General features: G+C 38.3%; 1 protein-coding gene across 6 annotated transcripts in view; it reads left to right on the top strand.

Annotated features, from left to right (window-relative positions):
- InR (Insulin-like receptor) overlaps positions 1 to 16,950 on the top strand; it is a 49,451-nt gene that overhangs the window by 18,906 nt on the left and 13,595 nt on the right. For all 6 annotated transcript variants that reach the window (XR_011418934.1, XR_011418933.1, XM_070216297.1 and 3 more), the window contains one exon: positions 11,233 to 11,289. The gene's annotated coding sequence lies outside the window, so the exon portion shown is untranslated. The remainder of the gene's footprint in view (positions 1 to 11,232; positions 11,290 to 16,950) is intronic.

The raw sequence follows: 16,950 nt of genomic DNA, 5'->3' as shown, positions 1-16,950 counted from the left end.
TTATTGCAGAAGGTTTCTTTTATTTCTTTATTTATCAGGCATGCAATTTTACGGTTTCTAGAATTAATTGCCTCCCGAGTTAGAAGTTTTTTAAGTTTATCCTTAAGTTCAATTTTAAAGAATACAGATTCAAAGTTTATAAATTATTATCCATTTCGATACTAAGTTATTTATTAAACCACAGTGTTAGACAGTAAGGTTAATCAATATTATTTTAAAAACCACGAGGGATCATTGAGAATCATTTGATTGACGTCTAATCACCTGCGATTAAAAACTCATTTGAAGGATATGGCTTTCTGGGCAATAAACACAGCAAGCATTGAATAATTCGAACCCCTTTAAGAGTTATAAATGACAGATAATGCCATAAATAAGCGTACTCCATCTGTCATTTAATTTATTTACTTTTTGTATACATAAATGATCGGCGGCAACCCCTTCAATGACAATTTGTTGCCGCCTTTTGCTGTCCCAACTCTTTTTCATTAAAACCGAGTTTAATGGCCATCAATTAATTTACAACCAGCACACAAAAGACGGGAAAGAGACGGCACGAGTGTCAGACTTTATGTGTGTCATTAGGGTGCATTTTGAGTTATGCACCTAAAAATAAAAGAGCACAGAAAAGTACAGAAACAGAGAGACTTATGGGTATAAAACATTTCCGCATTCCACAATGGGGAGTCAGCAAAACAAAAAAAAAACAAAAAAAGAGACGGGCGCATGCGCAACGGTTGCTAAGACAGAGACGGGTAGAGGGGGTTAGAAAGAGAGGGAGGGAGGAAAAGACCTCGACCCACACTCGTGTGGCGCCCATAAAAACGTCATCGTTGCACATAAAACCCGACGGCCAACAATGCAGCTTGCCATTTGGCCGCCGCCGTAATAGTTTTTAATTGCTCATAAAAGTCGTCAAAGTTCCCCGGGCTTCTCACCCCTCCTCCACCCAAATATACATCAATATATATACCACAAACATAACCGGTACAAGGTAAAGTCTCTTGTCCGTTTGGGCCCATTAATCACTTGGAGTGGAGGCTGCGGAAAATAACGCCACCAGGTAAAGCCAGAAAACCGTTAAGCGTATGCAACAAGATCGCCGCCGACTGTCTGCCTTTTCAGATCTTAACATATGCGCATATTCTCCAAGTCTCTCGTCTTTTATACATACATACATGCGAGTGCCGATTGTCCAGAGGAAGCGGAGAAACGATCTTGCTATTGACATTGACAATGTCATTGGGAGGCTGTGGGAGGGAGCGGCAGTGGGGCAGGGAAAAAGAGTAAAACCTCTAAAGTATTTTGATTTTTAAGTTATAAGGAAATTATTTCTTTCAAGTAATTTTCCAACCTTAACTTTAATCCATTATTGTTTTGGTACCAAAAAAAAGAAATTAATTTTTTTAAATGCAAGTTTTTTTTAAAACTTCAATACTCTCTAAAAGTTTAAAACGGAGAAACATTTATGTTACCCCTCTTCTTCTCCATCTTTCTATTGGCTTTTCACCTGGGTCGTAAATAGTTACGATCTATTCAAGGCCATGAGATCTTTAGCATACACGACCTTTGTAAGATGATAAAGTATATGGTGCTAAAGTGACTACACTTATTCATATCATAAAATCATTTAAAAATACATTTTTTGTGCAGTTTCTTAGTTTTAGCTAGGATCACATACTTTTAAAGTACGGTGGATAAATTGGAGATCGCCGGCGTGATTATACGATAATGGGAGACACATGCGCATAATGACCCGGCTGCTGCTGTAGTTGCTATTTTATTTTTTCCTCTCCGCCGGACGGACAAAAAGGGGTAAATTGAACCAGCGGGAGGGCGTTTTGTGCCTGCGACTTTAGATTGGAATGTTGTTTATTGCATTTTTCAGCTAAATGTCGCTGAGACGTTGTCGCCTCCCATTGAAAAATATCAGACACAGCCACAGCCACACAGATAGTATGCATAATGACTGTGATTTTGTACCATATGCGAGTATGTGTTTGCTATTGGCATTTGGAAAGTTAGCTGCTCTCTCGGTTGGCCGCTTTTTATAGCCCACAATCTGCAGGCAGCTTTTGAGTCATTGTGCCCGTTTCTGGATTTGACATTGCAGCTTTTTGCATTTTCATGCATCCGGGATACCATGATGATAGTCGTGATGCTGATGATGATGATGTGATGCCGATTACCATGGCCATTACACACTATATATGCAGTAATGATGATGTCTGGTTTGGGTTCCCGAGGTGCGTGTGCCATTGAATCTATGGAATGCCGTTTTATGATTTATATGGGTTCTTCTTTGTTCCGGAAAAAATGTCCTTTGAAATATGTAACATAATTATTATTCTTATTAGCACCTCTTCAAAAAATTAATTAATAATTAATTTATAGAGCAATTTTCTTAAAGCGTGTAATGCATTTTAGCAATTTTTTTACACAATTTTTTTTGAGCAAGCTTCAAGCCAAATTGTGTCTGGTTGTTTTGGTGGCCAATCAAGAGGCATTTGCCAAATGTGCAGACACAAAGAAAACGTGGCCCAAATGGTCCCATGACCAAAAATACAAAAATACACACTCGTACTGAAACTCATTGAGTCTGCACTATACAGATGGGTGTAAAGATGTATATAGAATGCAATTACAATTACAAATTGAAATGCACAACAGATGACGCCGCCGTAGAGACGGGGTCGTCTCAAGATATATGTACATATATATGGTATAGCTTTTCTGGCTTGGGATTTCATCTGACGAAATTCGGCAGTGGCATAGGTGAGGAGGCAACGGTGAGTGGGGTGGCATCCCACTCATGACGACGACCCACGAGGTACACAAAGATATAGCAAAGCTATTCTGATTCTGCCTCATTGTCTCATTGTCGACGTCTCTGTTGTTGTTCCCACTATTATTGCATTTACCCTATTGCTAAGGGTATTCAAAATATTTTACCAGGTTAAGGAACTTGTCCACTATTTGTTATGAATATTTTTGTAGAATTTCTATGTATGTTACATTTTACATTTTTATTTGCATGTAATAATGTTTTTATTCAAATAGGGTCTATAAAATGCATCAATAATAAAATATAATATTGTATTATTGTCAGGGTATTTAAATTTCTATTTACTTTTGCTTCTCATTTCATGTTGTTTTTCGTTTCGCATTCAACGGAGCGCTAATTTTTTCGCTTTCCGGCGGCGCTTGGATGGGGCGTCAAAAACGCCCACTTTCCACTCCGTCTTCCGCCACTTCGGCCCCCCCATCCCAACCCCTCGGTGAAACTTTCTGTCTCAGTGGCGTAGGAAAATGTTTTTAATTACAATCATTAGAATGAAATTGATCGTGAACTGAAACACGAAAATTAAATTAACGAAATGCAGACGTGCACAGACCACAAACTGCACCTTTAGAGCACGTCCACCCCTCCGAATTCTTTGCACTACGATTTCACTGGGGGCCTCGTTCGGGGGATGTTGCGTTGCGTCGGTTGTCTCGTGTTATTTATTTTATAGAAATGCATTTTGCTATTTTTAATTTTCTCTTTCAATTCCACACCCCCGGCAAATGCATTTTAAAAATAGACGAAAATTGAAATTATCTTTGGGTTGCTGGGGGGAGAACAAAATCCTTGGGGGACTCGACCATTAAAGAGGGAGCAACGAGAGTTCCTTTCGTGAAGGGGAGGAAAACCGTGAAAAGCGGGGCAAAGGTGAAAGGACTTTAAAGTCATTGTGGAGGAAAAGTAACACGATGGAGAAAATGTGTTGTATTCAACGGAAATTTACAAGATCCGTAGGCTGTTCTCCATTTGGAATTCTTAATTGTTGGGACGTGACTCAGTGCAGACTCAATCTCATGGCATTTTTCTGCCACATATGACTATGTGACTAATCGAAATATTGAGGTATTCTGAATTAAAAAGAACTTTAGGTCGTCATCGATTGATCACAGTTTGATTTAAATACAAATGACATCAGTTTTCTACTCAGTAAACGAGATCTTAATAACAAGTGATCAAAATGATTGGGATTCAGGTGGTATTTTATGGGAAAGGCTTAAAGTTGAAAGAATCTATTTACATTTACTTTTTTGGTTTTCGAGTAGACAACCCTTGGACCCCGACTACAACCCCTTGGCAACATCCCGATCCATTTCGATCCCATCCCATCCCAAAACCAAAACCCGTCTACACGGATCTTGTGATCTGTCATTACAAGCGAACGGAACGAAAAGAGGCAAAACGAAACGAGACAGCATGAGACGAAACTGTGTGTTGTTTACGTTTTATGTAGATTTATTTTTGCCTTGCAACTTAAACGCACAGACATTTAAATTTAGCCGCGGCGATCATCTAATGGCCTCGTCCGCACACAAAAGCTACCCATCCCGCTCGTACCTCAGCCGGGCGGTACTGGGCTCGGCGATCTGATGTGGATGTGGATGTGAATGTGGATGCTGGTCTGCTGTGTTGTGGCGTGGTGTGATGGTGATGGGCTGGTGTCTGATCGTCTGCCCTGCAATTTTCACACTCGAAAAAATGTGTTCATTAAGTGGTATCAATGGTCCTAAGATTAAGGTATTTCTTATCAGCTTATCCGTAACGTAATATCTTGAATTACTTTCTGGATCTTGCAGAGAGAGTACTGATATTTCTAATTTCGATTTATTATACATTCTACGATTGTCAGTCATATCCATTACATATGATATCAATCTTTATAGTTGTTTAGGCAGTTAAATTAGAAGTCCATTAGAAAACGTCGTGAGGACGGTATGCTCTTTATTCTTCATGTTAAAGTAGAATATACATTTTTTAGTTGTTTTTAAATGTGAAGGATTTTGGATTTCACCGCTCACATAATTAAAGTGTGTTTATTTCCAAGTGTATAGAATCAGATGAGCTAAAGCCGGCTGCCACGTATCGCCTTGCCTTGGCTGGTCCGTCCGTCCGTTCGGCTGTCCGTTTGCCTGTCCGTTCGCTGCCTCCGTCTCTATCTCCGCCAATGTGTCCGTCTCTGTCTGTGTGTCACCCGACTGTCTCGCCAAAATGCCATCGCTGCAATCGCTGTGGCGCTCTTTCGCTGTTTTATTGTTGTTGTCGCCGACTCTAGATGTGGCATAAAAAGTGTGATCGATGTAAATCTTGTGGCTCAGCTGTCGCCAGCATTTGCTTTTTTCCCCTTGCTGATCTTAAAGTTTTATTTTTATAGGCAAGAACAAGAAGCTGAAGAAGTGAGCCCCGCCTCCATACCCCCATTGAACCCACCACATCACACCTCAGTTCACCACACTCCACCCTCGGGCAATAGCTCCCTCTCACTCTAATCTGATTTGTGGGATCGAACAACTGTAAACCCGGGCTTTGGGCACCCTCTCTCTCTTTCTCTCCTTTCTCCACCTCCACCTTTTTTACTGATTCTCCGGATTGTTCGGCTTCTTCTTGCGGTTGGCTTATTTGTGCGTGTGTTTTTTGTTTTTGTGCGTGCTCTTTGGCGCACTGAGCTACTTTACGGATTTGCCTTTGTTATCGATAGGTGGGCTGACAACCCCTAAGAATTCACGTAAAATAATATTTTAAAATTTCCGATTTGAGACCCCTGATCTCTTGGCTGATAAATGGAAAATTACAGAAACTCGATATTTGCTTTTAGATTTGGGTACTGCATTAAGATCTTTAATCTATAGAACTAATCGAAATTTAAATAAACAACTTTTGCCTTTAGGTATGTTGTTTATTTTTATTCAATTTGATTTTAATAATCTTGTATTTATGCTATTTTTATTACCTTTATTGTGGTTTATTTGTTTTTCCTGCCTTTGCTTTTACTAGACACTTCTAGTCGCTTCTTTTTTTGTCTCTCGTGCTCATTTTATATTTATATTTTTTTACTACTGTTTTTGTTTTCCCTTTTCCTATTCGTTTATTCAATTCCTCCGCTGATATCGCTGTTTTTGTAGTTGTTTCTGCTATTACGTATTGTAAAATTGAAAGCGTCTTTAGTGTTATTTTTTTTTGTGTGACCGCTACCTATTTGTTGTCTAATTTATTTCTATTTCTACGCCGTTGTCCTCAGATTGAAAAACAAATTACCATAAATTTCTTGTTGTAATGGTAATGAATTAATTGTAATACAAATATTGTTGTAACGTCCAGAAAGCAAAAACATCCATAAACTTGAGAGATTACTCTGCAGTAATCCCAGAGATCGCAAATGTAGTGCTCATCTCCCGAGAGAAAGAGAATAGTTGAGAATATTTATCTCACTGGGCTAGAAGAAGCTGTGTGAGTGAGTAAGGCTTCGGCTTTGTGGAAAACTTCAAAGAAGTTTAGCTCTCACAGAATATTGCAAAAGTATCTTTTATAATTCAAATCTTTGAAAAATGCTAAATTTATTATTTTATAGTTTTCTTAGAAAGCTTGGCCAACGATTTCCTAGTCATATGTAAATATTAGGCATTTGACACTGTTCTTAGAATTGGCTTTCGACGATAAACATCTAGTTTCTAAGAAAGATTGCACTTGCTTATTAGCATCACATTAAAAATGAACTGAAAATAATATTACAAAAACAGAAAAACACATTTATTAATTTGGTACAAAACATTATTATTCAGCATTAAATAAATTACAGAATTTAAAAGCTTGAATTCTTATTAAATTGTTACAGCGTATTTAGTTGCTATATTGTTATTGTTTATTTTTTTGTAGTTGTTTTTTTTTTAGGTGGGCTCTGTTCATTCAGCTTGCGTCTGTCTGTCTGCCCCGTCTCTAATCGACGCGTTTTTGTGGCTGGTTGTTTTAGTAGTTGCTCTTGTATCTCTAGTTCTGTTGTTTCTGCCTGGAAATGGAGCTTTGAGAATCGAGATTTGAGCTTCGAGAGGTACTGTGTTTGGGGAGCTATTTCAAAACCGCTCTCGTTTCATTGTTGTTTGTATTATTATTCGTTTTGTTGTTGTTCTTTTGGCATGAGCAAGAAATAAAAGAGAAGAAGTAGAAGTGGAAAGAAAAAAAATATTGTGTCTTGTTTATTGCTTTATTTGCGGCGTTTTGCTCTTGATTAGGTTCTTTTGTGCCTCGCACTTTGCTTTTGTTGTTCTCCAGTAGTTGTTGTTTCGGTCGTCATCGTTGTTGTTGTTGTTGTGGCCGCTGGCGCTTTCGTTTGTATGTATGCGTGCATGCTTTTGTAAATGTATCTATGTTTGTAGCACTGGCACGGCGGGCATAAGGTAAATGTGAAAACAATTTAAGCGGAACTTAATAGCTAAACAACTATTTTAACTTGGCTGCTTTTGTGGCTGTTGTTGTCGTTGAGTTGTTGTTGTTGTTTTTTTCAGACGCTTGTAAAAATATATTGCGTTCTATTTTATGCTCAGGAGGCCTGCTGTGTTTTTCCTAGTTTTTGTATTACAGTACATCTTCTGTAAATTGGAATATTGGATAATAACATCAGTAACAAAATAGACAATACAAAATTCAAAAAATTATTTACAAATTATTGCATTGTTCAGGATTTATAAATTTAAATATTAATAACAATTTATTCATGAAGAATCATTTTTTTTTTTAGTTTTCCCTTGTTGTGCTGGACTTTGAGTAGCCTTACCTTGGTGGAAAAATGTATATTAGTGAAGTCCCCCTGTGCTCTATTTCACTCACTGGTCTTTGTCGCTTTCGGTTTTCCGTCTGTTTTCCTTCCCTTTTGTTTTGTCATGCACTTCTCCCCCAAGCTCAGACAATTGCGTCGTGCATCGCGCCTTTTTGGCGCCCCACACAGACAAAGGCGCACGCACACACTCGCAGGGATTTCCGTTACGCTGTCGAAATCAAATCAAATTAATTCATTAAGCCAAATAAATGTTTAATAAATCATAACAAGAAAACAAAACAAAGCCGAGGAACGAGAGGCGGCGAGTGGCGGCGAAAACTCAAGCAAAAATCAGTCTGGCGCCTATTTTATGAACGGTTCAATAGCAAATGTCAAATTTGACAAGCGGCGAGCAGAAAAAAAATAAGAAAAGCAAAAAGATGAGGGGGCGGGGGCGCACGAGCGAGAATCTCAGCTGATAACATGAAGGAACAACAACATTTTCGGCGAGGGACGGGGAAATCTTTTTTCGGACCATAGCTTGTTGTTATTAATTAGCTTGACTTGTGACTGGGCCGTCAAAGTTCTGATTTAGCTCGAAAGATATAGCGAAGACCCTCTCCCTCCCGACAGATGGGAATAAATGAATGGGCCGGCAATTGGAGGGGGTTGTATTATTGTGTTCCCATTTCCAAAATGGGGGATATTCATTCACCAAAAAAAATGTGTATTATGTATGTGTGGGGTGAGCGTAGAGTGATAAGGTAGCTGATAAGGTAAGCAAATATAGCCCATATGTACCTTGCTTCAATAGGTAAATACAGCAAAACTTCTCTAGCTCAAACTTTTGGTTGAAGATTTTATGTGTTAAAAAAATCTTTTCAAAGTTAAAAATTAAATATTTATTTCAATTTTTCAAAAATCAAACAGGATGTGTTAAAGAAATACCAAAATTACATCATCAGATATCCCCGATAGCCAGGTTTGACTGTACATAATGTTACTTACTTGGTTTCCTCGGTAAACGTGGGGAAATTTTGGGGTCTCTGGCTGTGAATGGAATCGAATCCAATAAGTACGCGTACACATTTACTCTACTCACGCCCGCCATTCATGTGTGTGAGTGAAATTCATTGATAACTTAAAAATGCCAAATCAAACAACTCGCACACATCCGTGCACACAGAGAAATACCTTGTGCAATGCATTCCGTCAAAATAATTGGGCAATGGGGAGCGGAACGTATCATAAATAATAAGAGTGAGCAAATAAAGCGTTGGCCAACCTACAATGAAAAAACAAGGAGGGGGAGGGGAAAATCCCCTGTCGAGATTAGAGAAGAAAGCTTATCAAATCGGAATTTATATGAAATGTTATTTCTCTTATTGCCGCTGACAATTATTGTTGTTTACCCACTTGCATTCCACACACACACACACTTACACACACTCACCCAAATAACGGGCGTCCGCGGACACTTGAAAATGTCATTACACACAGAGAAAAGAAAGGCGCGCGCTAAAAATTTCATTCACTTGATTCACGCTGCTTGCCTTTCTTGTTGTTGTTTTTGCTATTTACGCCGCTGCATTCATTCACACATACGCCGCTCGAGACCGTAAGAGCGAGAGGGACGGAGATAGAGAGGCGAGATTGGGTGAGCAAGCAGTGCAAGTACCATGGGATCGGATCGACAGTTGTTGCTTTTCGTGCCTTTCATTCAATAAAAACACCGCACACCACACACACAAACGTGTATCCGAACACAGTTGCGGTAAAAATAATAGTAGTTAATTTGGTAAAAAAGATAACGAAGACAATTTAAGAAATATTATTTTCAATTGTGTAAAATTCCCTGAAGAGATTTGATATATAATCTCATTCCTCGAAAAGTTTGACTGTATTGGCAGTAAAATAAAATACTATAAAAATCTACATTTTTACAGAATAATACATAATTTTTAAACCTCTGCAATTAATATTTTGACCATAGCTGTTGAAATGTATTCCATTGCGTATTTAACACTTTGATAAACAACTAAACCACAAAAATGTTGTATAAGCCCAAGCGGATTTCAACTGAGCCCGACCGCAAGTCAATAATGAAAATAAGAAACCAGTCTGAAAAGGATCTGCTAGCGGAGTCTTATCTGACCGGAACTGGCCAGCTCAAGGTCTCTAGATACTCGCTTTCTAACCAGGAATTGCTTCAGCTACTATAATTAATCATTTAATCATTATTGGAAATACGGTTGTATTGCCCAAGCCTTAATTACTCAACATTATGAAAGACGAGACATATTTCACACGATTCAATTGAAAGGCAAAACTTGTTTTCGTATTCGATAATTTGAAGCGGTTTACAGATCTTAATTAAAGTTAATTAGTGTCGAGTAGTGTTGGTTGATTATGAATTATCTGTAAAATGTATGGATTAAAAGGAAAATGAATATGAACAGACTTTAAAGAAATTTCATTAGCTTGGAGATTTGTATGTCGTGGACTTTTTGCATCAATGTAAAAAAGTAAAAGAAATATTTAAATCCCAAATTAGAATTAAAGCCACAAAGCAATAGTCTTCCTTAATAAATTGATTACTCAAAATTGTCAATCTCGATAAAGAAAATACATTAGTATTTTTACAAATACTTTGTTATTATTTTTTCATGGCTTATATATTTATTTTTGGCTTTTCATAGAAAGATAAGCTATTTTTGCAGGCTGGCAAAATCAGGCGAGGCAAAAAAAACAAGTAGCAAGCTCAACTTGTGTCGAATTCCAATGAAAATACTATGTAAACAAAGAATGCTTGACAGAGATTATAGGCGGACAGTATACGGTCTTTAACCATGTTTACGGCCTGTATCAAAGACCCTGTCAAAACATAAAGACTGCAATTGATTGTCTACGACATATCGTCTTACGTGTGCATGTGCCATATAGTCAATATATATCATAGAACTCTAGCTCTGAAAATCGAACTAAAGTAGTAGACTTTTATTACAAGTATTATTTTTGTTTATATGAGGAAAACATATTTTGAATAGAATTTATTACTTTAAAAGTGAGGTTCCTAATTTTTCTAACCATTACATATTTTAATAGTTATAACTTTGAACTGTGTTAAATTTCATAACGGGGACTCGCCTATTCGATCAATCACAAAAGCTCAACTTGTTTTTATTACCTTTTTCCTATTTGCCTTAACAATTCCGGGAACTCTGTATAAGCTTTTCGTGGCAAAAAAAATAGTGCCTAACCAAATAAATGGGTCAACTGGGAAGCAAACATAACAGGAAGTAGTGTCATATAAATTGCTCATTCCGCGTAGTTGCTGTCGACCAACAGGAACTTGAAATGGGGAATGAAAGGGATCGTCTGTGAATGCCCTTCATATATGTAACTCTAGTTTTATTTATTGACACAATGTGCAATAATGTTGCAAACAGCACTTGCAGAGCTGTTCACCTGACTGGTTGATCAGTGGGGGATTTATAAGTGTAAATATCAGTCATGGACAAGCCTAGAAACATTATGATATAGGGTTTTGTTACTACATCCTGTTGTAAATTAAATTATAGTAAATTGTGCATTTATTTTTATCATTACTTTAGTAACATATGTTTTTTTGTTTTACTTTCAGGTGTTCTGTGTGGAAAGACTAAATAACAATCTCACTACGTAGTGTCCAACCCATAAGGTATGCAGATAAGCTTGACTTTAATTATACTATTTTCTTTTATCTCACCCTGTTAGTGAGCAAGTTGCAGATATGCTTTTTAAGTGATCAATCGTAATTGCTTTCCTGGAAATCTAATTTTAGTCGCTGATTTGTTTGTATGAACTTTGTTCGTATCATTAATTTTAGTAGAACAATTGCACTAGTAATGTTCGCTCTTATCTTGTTATTGTTATTGTGAAATTCAATGCCTGCCGATCGACTGAATAATAATTCATTGAATAAACACAGACGCCAATGCGGGGTGTGTTGTGTGCGGTAGTTAGCACTCGACAATCGAGCCGGGAATGCAACTGTAAAAATAACATCACGTCAAGGATCGCCCCCTAATCAACGTCTTTGATATGACGATGACGTGTGCAAAGTACGAGCATTCGTATTCCGATAAAAACAGACGAATGAATCGAGGCAGCCCGGAAAATGTGCAATAAACAATGTATTTTGATTCGAACGTGACGGCTTATTGGATTGTCACAAGGCTGGTGGTACTTTACCGGTCTGCCCATGTGATTGATGACCAAAGTCTGGGGTCTATCTGCTAGTGAAAGTCACGAGATTTCGCGGCGGGGTAATGAACGTCTTTTCTGGGATTTAGATTGCAGCTGATTGTCGTGTGAAACGTATATTTTTGGATATTTATGTGAAAGTAAATGAGGGAGAATGATGGATATATGAGTATGGAAAATATTAAAGTCTGATCGTGGATCTGTTAAGGATTATAGTTTCGTTATATTTGAATATGTAATTCCATACATTTATATTTATTGTAAAAGGGGGTCTTTCATTAATATTAGAGTATCCAGTGTGCGCTAAAAACATCAGTAAAATCACAGTCCTTGTTGCTATCGTTATCGTTATCGCTGGCCATCTCCGATTGGCCGCCTCTGACTTGGCTCACGCACTGAGATCGGTATTTTGGGTTTTAATCAGCTGACGTTGTTGTTTTCGACGGAGCTTGTGACTTTTTTAGATTTTCGATACGGTTGGCTCCAAATTGTTGTTATCGGCTGAGCTTTGACTGCGATATGCGTATTTATTGTTGACATGCCCAACGATTATAGTATGTTTTATAGATGCCAAGTGTGAGGAATTCGAATACTTGTACTTGTATGACACGATAAATTGGTTAGGGGTGGAAAGAACTACTTTCGAGCTGCGATTGTTGTTTAATGCATCGGCAGCTTACGGGTAGTTTTTAGCTTTTTAAATATTATGTCAGATACTTTTTTGTATCGGTACCTACATTTATCGGGGTGCTATCGTTTACAAAATTATAAATTATTTATGTGGTGATTACCAATGTTTTCGGGGCGATAAAAGTCTGTCATCGCCACGGTGAGTACGTCATGATCGTGGAATTTCCGTCACGGTTCCGTCTCGGTCTCCACCTCCCCAATCCCCTCCCCTTTGCCATCCGTGTGTTTGGAATGTGGAATGCCCCGAAATATAAAAGCCGTTTACTTTGTATGCTCACGTATCGGAGTTAATTTCTTGTAGGGCGCACTGGCATTTCATTATTATTTTAACATTTTCGCAGGTGTCTCTTGTAATGGTTTCTTTTGGATCGGCTCCGTTTCGATTGGGTTCGACGGGTTTTTGGGCTAGGCCTCGAATCGTTATTGTCGTTATTGTTGTATGCTTCGTTACGTTTTATGTTCGCTTTTCGAAACGGATCTCCCCGTTTTCGTTGCGTTTTCTATTTCTTGGTATTTCGGCTTTCTTACATTTTTCGTGTGTTAATGAAAATTTTATTGGAATTTTTTTTGTGGCTATTTTGTTTGTTTTTGAATTTTTTACGAGTTTATGAATGATCGTGCAAACAAACAAACCATGCCAGACATTTACCAGAGTGTTTTGAGGGGTTGGGTGGCTTTTTGTGGGGTGTGAGGTTGGTTTTCTGGTTGGTTTGGATCGACTGCCATGGAAAGGCGCTCAATCAGCAGCCGAAGCGAAAAGATCAACCGCAACGAGGGCATTCACTACATAAGAAATACAAGAAAAAAAAAAAAAAGAAATCAATCGGTGACAAGCCAAGCAAGTCAATTGAATTCATAGTCGTAAAATAATAATTACTGTCTTCAAGTTGATTACATTATTGACTTGATTTTTATGATCCGACTCCATGGGGTATTGGTTTCTATGTTTCTTTACTGGAAAGCGTGGTTTTTAAAATGTTTTTTTTTATAAAATTACTATTTTAAATTTTTAAAATAAATAGACTTTATTGAAAACTCAGCTAAAAGCTTTAAAATTCTCTATATCGAGTTCGAGCTTTTTATTTGGAAGGGTTTTTATTTCCCTCATAGTAATTATGTATCTCATTGTAATTTAGACATTTACTCATTTCCATAATTCCAAGTGTTTTATAGCTTCATAGCAACCCTGCCCGCATTTTTCCACCCTCCGCTTTTCAGCTCCTTTTATGTATCGCCGCTTCTGAAAACTTCCACGATAAAAACCCTCCGGAAAAACAGGCACCGCCTGGTACAGCCTTATATAGTGTTCGCTGGAGAGCCAGTTCAACATAGAACCGGCGAAGAATCCACCCATAGACAGGCCACTTTTATTCGCTTTTACGACTCGAGTTCATTTGAAATTAACGGCCATTATTTCGGGGCAATTGTTTGTCGTAAAAAAGTCTGTAGATTGGGGAAATGCATACCAAGCCCACACCCAAGCCCCGATTCCGCATAATAAGCTGTCGTTGGTTGGCAGCTTGTTTATAGAGATTACAAAGTGAGTCGAGCGAAATACCCGAAGTAAGATTGGAAAATCCCAACTTGTTTGCGAACTCAAACAAATCACAGTTAATATTTAGTTAATGCCATAAATAATCGGTGACTAACGATTATATTCCCGCTTAGCCCCTTTTTCATAAAATTCTATGGAATTCAGATTAATATGTATTGTGGTTGGGATTCTCCTTTAACATTATGAGCTGCAGTTAAACTGATATCTGCATGCTTTATAAACTAGATATAATCGAAGAATTTCAATATTGTTAAGTCTTTCATCTAGTTAACAGTAGATTTATAAAAAGAGATACTTTTCCATTGACCTTTGAATCACTTTCGCATTATCATTTCATATTCTTACCCAAAAAACTGTGTTACTGATGAAATAATTCATTGTTATTTCATCACAGCGGGAAAGACCGGCCGACACCCACAATTAAATGCTATAATTGGGTCTACTAGCACCGTTCCATACATCTGGGGGCTGGGCAGGCGGCATTATCTATATGGATAATTGTGCCCCCCGTTAGTAGTCGCATTTAAATGTCATATTTGTTATTTGCAAAAGTTGCAACCTCTCTCGCTCACTCGGCCACCGGCCGTCTCTTTCTGCCACTTTGCCGGCAATGGGACAAAGTTATTTATCTCGCGTGAGGCGGCGTCACGTTGCTTATCTGGAACTCGCACCTCGCACACACCGATATTCGCCACAATACACAATTCGCACTAAAAAACCAACCATATCAAGCAAAACAACAGGCGACGGCGCTCACTTACAGACAACAACTAAAAAAATATAACTATTTAAGTGCTCGAAGGTTTCAGTCGCCGTTGCTTGTGCTCAAACGGACGTTCCAATGGACAGCAAATTGGTGGATCCGGATTCGGGGCATGAGTTGGCAGATCTGAAGATTAGAGGGCGCCACATGTGACCGGTATTTAGTTGTAAGTCACGGTGATCCCGAAAGACAGCGGGCTCCGAGGAGCTAGAGGTCGATCTCTATTTTGCTCGAATCACTGGAATAATACGTCACAGAAGTCTCTAGATTAAACTATCATACTAAACAACAATAGAGTTATTCACTCTTCAGTTGTGAAATTAGTAGTAGCGAAATTAAATTATTATTTGAAGAATAATTTATTTATCGGAATGGGAGCGAATAATCTTATGGAATTTTTCCGTCTGTAAACATATTTGTCAGGTGAAATGTTCGGTGCTTCCCCCAGTTCCGCATAAAGGCCGACCCATCGCTAAAGTATCTATTAATATTTATTTTACCATTTAAATGCTCGCTTAAATAAAGCTTTTCGAAATTATACAACAAAGTATGCAGAAAGGTAAGCGAATGGAAGCAGAAACAGGTGATATGGATGGGATGCTGTGATGATGATGATGCTGTGACAAACCGGCGAGATTGAGATATTATGAATGGGATGTGGCGGTGGTGGTACCACCACCTGATCATGATCGGCCCATCGATATAGAGCTTGACTTTCAGTCTGCCGAATCAGGTTTTTGATTGGTCATATCTCCATCTCCCAGTGAGTCTGGCCTGATCTCCGCTTATCATAATGCGATAATTTTATTGTTTTCCACTTTTTCGGTTGCTTTGAAACTCGGAAAACAAAAAAGACTTGACCAAAGGGGATTCGTATTTGGATTTGGATTTGGAGCATATGAAATATTTCAATAAGCTCGTTTTGGTCTTCTGCTCTCTTTCTTCAGTTTCTTCTTCTTCTTCGTCGTCGTCGTCTTCTGGAGGCTGGTTGTTTTTGTTTGTTATGCTTTCGGATTCGGATTGTTGTTGTCGTTGTTTCGTTTGCTTCTTAACTGGTCTGGCAACTTTGTTTCGGATTGGAATGTTGTTGGCTTTTGGCTTCGGACAGTCTCAGTCTCTGCGATTCAATTCTCCGATCTCTGATTCTCCGGTCGCGTCTCTTCATTCTCCAGTCTTCTCTGGCCTGTTTTCTGCCCGTTATTGCGTCAATGCCGACGTTAATGTTCTTGTTATTGTTATGATTATTATTGTTGTTATTGCTTCTTCTGGCTGTCTGTCTCTTTGTTGTTGTTGTTGTTGTTGTTGTTTCCCTCCCATTTTCTGCCAATGAGTCAGATTAGTGGGGCTAAGAAAAAGCAACGCGTGCGTAGCATTGCATTTTGTAAATTTCTTGGAAATTCTTGCTTTTAGTGTTTTCTGCTCAGCATTTTTACTTTAAATGCTCATAAAAATGGGACATATTCGTATATCTTTTATGCAATAATGAGAAACCAAATGTTTTATGAAGGTCTTAAAAATAATTAAAATACATTTTTTCAAATTTAATTATTAGAAAACGAGTTAAAAATTCCTTCCCGATACGTCATCGATTTCCAGTTAACTATTAACTTTTAGAACTTGATTACTTTTAAATGTGGGGAAAATATCAACCATTCGCACCTGGAAGTATAGTGCCCTTTCAAGTAGTTTTGCCATTTGCGCTCACAAAACGAGAACACAAATGTGGGCAAAAACAATGAGTAGTGAAAAAAGCAGCGCAAATGACAGTTAGGCGTGCCAAATGCACCTTTACACTTTTTTACGAGGCGCGTGCACAGTGGCGCCCGAGGCGCGTTAAACGAAATTAAACAATAAAACGCTCGCCAGCGTTCGGACCGTTTGCGTTTGCTGTTAATTTCCATGTGTGTAAATGAGTGCTGATAAGCCAAGCCAGTTTCGCTATGGTACCGGGTATGGTATAATACTATGGCCCCGGCCTGGCCCTTTCCCCTCGCCTTTCCCCTTATCGCGTCATCATCAAACGCCGTGTTTCCACTTTAGCTAAGCAACTTTATTTCAAGATCTAACCGTTTTTAAGTGGCTAAAGTTTTGCAGTTTTGTGAATTCCA

Source organism: Drosophila takahashii, chromosome 3R (assembly GCF_030179915.1).
Source record: "Drosophila takahashii strain IR98-3 E-12201 chromosome 3R, DtakHiC1v2, whole genome shotgun sequence".
NCBI lineage: Eukaryota > Metazoa > Arthropoda > Insecta > Diptera > Drosophilidae > Drosophila > Drosophila takahashii.
Note: the sequence above shows the minus strand (reverse complement) of the source record. Positions and strands in the feature narration are given on the sequence as shown.